Source organism: Chlorocebus sabaeus, chromosome 26, assembly GCF_047675955.1.
Source record: "Chlorocebus sabaeus isolate Y175 chromosome 26, mChlSab1.0.hap1, whole genome shotgun sequence".
NCBI lineage: Eukaryota > Metazoa > Chordata > Mammalia > Primates > Cercopithecidae > Chlorocebus > Chlorocebus sabaeus.
The window spans coordinates 33749252-33754108 of record NC_132929.1 but is presented as its reverse complement, the minus strand read 5'-3'; the positions used below and the strand labels follow the sequence as shown (position 1 = coordinate 33754108).

The 4857-nt window shown below is 37.3% G+C and overlaps 1 pseudogene; it reads right to left on the bottom strand.

The window, feature by feature from the left end:
- Positions 1-3356: 3356 nt before the first annotated feature.
- On the bottom strand, positions 3357-4199 carry LOC103245559 (large ribosomal subunit protein eL28 pseudogene; annotated as a pseudogene).
- Positions 4200-4857: the final 658 nt, after the last annotated feature.

The following is a 4857-nucleotide window of genomic DNA, read 5'->3' as shown; positions in this document are numbered from 1 at the left end:
TTTCTCTTACTGATTTCAAGTCTTTTGAGAGATGGCGTTATTGGTCAGAAACCCATCAGATGCCCTTCTTTCAGCAGGGTGACAATATTCAACCACATAGAGTAGAATCCAGGTCACTAGTGACTCTCTGAGTATTCAAAATGCCAGTTTAAGGCAAGAACATATCTGATAAGAATGGAGAGAGAGAGTGATGGGTTACACTTCACAGGGCAGTCATTTTTAATCTGCTCTAACGACCTAAGGGAATGGTACTGATTATAATTCTCTGGCTATCCTTAAATGCCACTCAAAAGCCATCTAAAACTTTTGGCATTTCTTAACCATTTAAAACTAAAAAATGTTAAAGACTTTTTTTTGTTTTTTTAAAGGCACAGAAACCCTACAAGCTCACCTCCTGGAGACCATCTCTGTTAAAATTTTGGAGGGTATCTGAGCTAGTGTCTTTCTTCCCTCATTCCCTCTTGCCTTTCCTTCTTCTTATCCTTCTTATCTTTCTCCCTTTGGGTTTCAAAGGCCGGGAGTTGGATTATTTATACCCCTCATTCATGGCACATTATCAACGTTTCATGTGCTTGGTGTTATCCTATTTTACTTTATTAATTTTCCCGCTTCATCCTGAGTGTTTGCTCCTTGTCCCCGCCACTGCCCACCATTGGTAGCCATTATCAGGTGCTATGTTGTTACATTTGCATGCATCATTGAAGAATATATTGTATTTATGTATTTCTAATTTACATAGGTTTTACTTGTTATAGGCCTTGTTCAGTCCTTCACTTTCTTTTTTTTTTTTTTTTTTTAAAGCCCATCACTGTTTCTGTGATCTATTTGCAATACAGAACGTCCGTCTGGCTCATTGAGGTTAGCTGTTACACGCTGTCGCAGAGTGTGCATTCTCCTCATTTCACATATCTATTCCCCTAGTAATGGACTCTAGGTTGCCTCTAGTATCCTGCTGCCAAAAACGACAGTAAATATCCCCACGCATATGCCCATGTGGATCTGATTATCAGAAGTGTATAGGCAGTGAGATTGCTGAGTCACAGGAATACACATATTTAGCAAGACTAAGTACTTCCAGATTGTTTCTCAAATGGCTACAGCATTCTTTTTTTTTTTTTTTTTTTTTTTTTTAACCAAGAAGGGATTCATATACCATAAAATTTACCTTTTTAAAGTGTACATTTCAGGGGTTTTTGGATTGTTCATGAATGTGTGAAATCAGCATCGTGGTCCAACCAGAACATTTTCATCACTTCAAGATTCTCATTGTCTCCAAGAGGTGTCATTGTAGTGGACTTTATTTCTCCATCACTTTTCTTTTCTTTTCTTTTCTTTTTTAATGTTTCTAACATTTTTTAGTTTAAAAAATGTTAAAAGAAACTCTGTAACCAATAGCGGGCACTCCCATTTTCCCTTCTCCCTGACCATTGACAACCACTCATCTATTTTCTTTCTTTGTAGACTTGCCTGTTTTGGACATTTCAGGTAAGTGGAATCACACATATGTGGCCTTTTGTGTCTGACTTTTTTCACTTCGCATAAAGTTTTCAAAGTTTATCATTGTTATAGCATGTATCAGTGTTCCATTCATTTTATGGCTTAATGATATTCCCTTGTATAGAGATATTACATTTTATTTATTCATCAGTTGATGGACATTTGGATGGCTTCCACTTTCTTCACAGTTATGAATAATACTGCTATATTTTCGCTATTATGCTATAATGCTGAACATTTATGAATATATTTTTGTGTGGACCCTTGTTTTTAATTCTCTTGGGTATAAAGCTAGGAGTGGAACTCTTAGTTAACATGGGAAGTCTATGCTTAATTACTGAGAAACTGTTTTCTAAAACAGCTGCATTATTGAACAGTAATATACAAAGGACCAAGTTTCTTAATATCCTCAGTAACACTTGTTATCATTCATTTAAAAACATTATAACCATCCAAGTAAGTGTGAAATGGCATCTCATTATGGTTTTGATTTGCATCTCACTGATTATTACTTTAAGCATCTTTCTAAGTGTTTCTAAGTTCTCAATGTCTGTTTAAATCCTTTGCCCATTTTTAAATTGGATTATTTGTCCTTTTATTGCTGAGTTGCAAGAGTTTTTAAATATATTATGAATATGAGTTCCTTTTCAGAGATATGATTTGCACATATTATCACCCATTCTATGGGTCGTCTTTTCACTTTTTTTTTTTTTTTTTTTTTTGAGACAGAGTCTTGCTCTGTCGCCCAGGCTGGAGTGCAGTGGTGCTATCTTGGCACACTGCCTTCACCTCCCAGATTCAAGAAATTCTCATGCCTCAGCCTCCTGAGTAGCTAGGATTATAGGCGTGTGCCACCACACCTGACTGTTTTTTTGTATTTTAGTAGAGACAAGGTTTCTCCACGTTGGCCAGGCTAGTCTTGAACTCCTGGCCTCAAGTGATCCACTTGCCTTCGTCTCCCAAAGTGCTAGGATTACAGGCGTGAGCCACTGTGCCTGGCCACCTTTTCACTTTCTTGATGATGTCCTTTGAAGCATAAAAGTTTTAGTTTTGTTGAAGTCCAACTTATCTATTTTTTTTCTTTTGTTGATGATGCTTTAGTGTCATATCTAAGAAGCCATTACCTAAACTAAGGACAAAAGATTTATGCCTATGTTTCTTCTAAGCATTTTATAATTTTAACTTTTGTATTTATGGTCTTTGATTCTTTTTGAGTTAATTTTCACATATGTTGTGAGGTATGGGTCCAAATTCATTCTTTTGCATGTGGAAATCCAGTTTTCCCAACACCATTTGTTGAAAAGCCCATTCTTTCCCCCACTGAATTGCCTTGGCAACCCTGTTGAAAACCAACTGTTCATAGACCTATGGATTTATTTCTAGACTCCTAATTCTATTTCATTGTTCTAAATGTCTGTCTGTATTCACACTGTCTTGATTATTGCAGCTATGTACTAAGTTATAAAATTAGGAGGTCTGAGTCATCTGCCTTTGTCCTTTTTAAAGACAAAGTTTTGGCTATTCTTCATCCTTTGCATTTCCATATGAATGTTATGATCAGCTTGTCAATTTCTTTAAAAATCAAAGCTGGGATTTTTAACAGGGATTGCATTGAATCTGTATATGAATCTGGATGTATTGCCATCTGCATTAGCTTTCTATGACTTTTGTAACAAATTAGTATCAATGAAGTGGCTTAAAACAACAAATTTTATCTTATAATATTGTAGGTCAGAAGTCCCACATGGCTCTTAACAGCATCCTTCCTGGCCACTCGAGAGGCTACCCTCGCTCCTTGGCTTACCAGACCCTTCTCCATCTTCCAAGACAATGGCAAGCCAAGTCCTTCACAGGCTGCTATTTCTCTGGTTCTCACTTCTGAAGTCACACCTCCTTCCCACAGGTGGAAAAGGTTCCTTACTTTTAAGGACCCATGTGATCAGATTGGGCTCATCCAGACAATCCAGTACCAGTCCCCCCATCAAGGTCCTTAGTGTAATCACATCTACAAATTCTCTTTTGCCACATAAATTAATATTTTAACAGGTTCCAGGAGTTCGAATGTGGATATCTTTGATGAGTCATTATTCTGCTTACCATGCCATCTTTATTACTGTTCTTCTTTTTTTGATTGGGAAATGGTCATCTGACTATTGCTTTTGGGAGACAGGGGGCTCAGGCACTCTTGTTGGGGTAGGTTTTTGTGTGGACGCTTGTTTTTAATTCTCTTGGGTATAAACCTAGGAGTGGAACTGTTAGTTAACCTGGGAAGTCTATGCTTAATTACTGAGAAACTGTTTCTCTTCACCCTCACAGGCTCTGGCTGTGCAGGATGGCATTGGCCCTGTGGATGGCAGCCATGTGCAGGTCAGGGCAGTCTTTGTTCTTGAGGATCATGTGCATGATGCTGCTGAAAGTGGCCCAGTTGTTCTTGTTGATGGTGGTCTGCACGCATGTAGGAGGTGGCTGGCTTTTGCTGGCCTGATCTCTGTTTCATGACCACTACCACGATGTTGCCATTGGCTGTTGGCTTCACATCCACAGTCTTGTGGTGAGTTGGCCTGGTAGCAGAGGGAGTGTGGGCCTTCAGGTTACTGGATTTGGTGCTGTAGGTCTGCTTATTCCTCTTGATCAGGACACTGGAGCAGTTCTGCACCACCATCCACTGCAGAAGCACAGACATGGTGGCAGTTCCTCTCACAGTGCTGGAGATGGAAATAGCCATACCATCTTAACAGTGCTAAACTTTCTAAACCATGAACATGGAATATATTTTTAATTTTTAAGATATTCTTTAATTGCCTTTAATGATAGTTCACAGTTTTCGGTGTACAAATGTTGTACTTCTTACTTTTTTTTGTTAAATTTGTTTGTAAATTTTATTATTTTTAATGCTGTTGTAACTGGGATTATTTTTAAAATTTTATTTTCAGATTGTTGCTAGTGCATGGATATAAAATTGATTTTTGTTTTTTGATTTTATAGCCTCCATCAGCAGAGCTTTGTAATTATTGCTTTATGCAGTTATCTTTACAACCAGACCATGGGAAAAAAAAGAGTTACAAACAAAAATACATGCATATTGCCTTTTGTTTTTACCTATGTAGTTACTTTTACCAGCCTATTTATTTCTTCATGTGGATTAGAGTTACTGTGTAGTGTCCTTTAATTTTACCAAGAAGGATTTCCTTTAGAATGTCTTGTAGGGCAGATATAGTTGTAACAACTCTCTTATTTTTTGTTTATCTGGGAATATCTTAATTTCATCTTCATTTTTGAAGGATGTTTTGCTGGTTTTAGAATTTTTAGTTGACAGTCTTTTTCTTTTATTACTCTAAATACACTATGCCACTGCCTTCT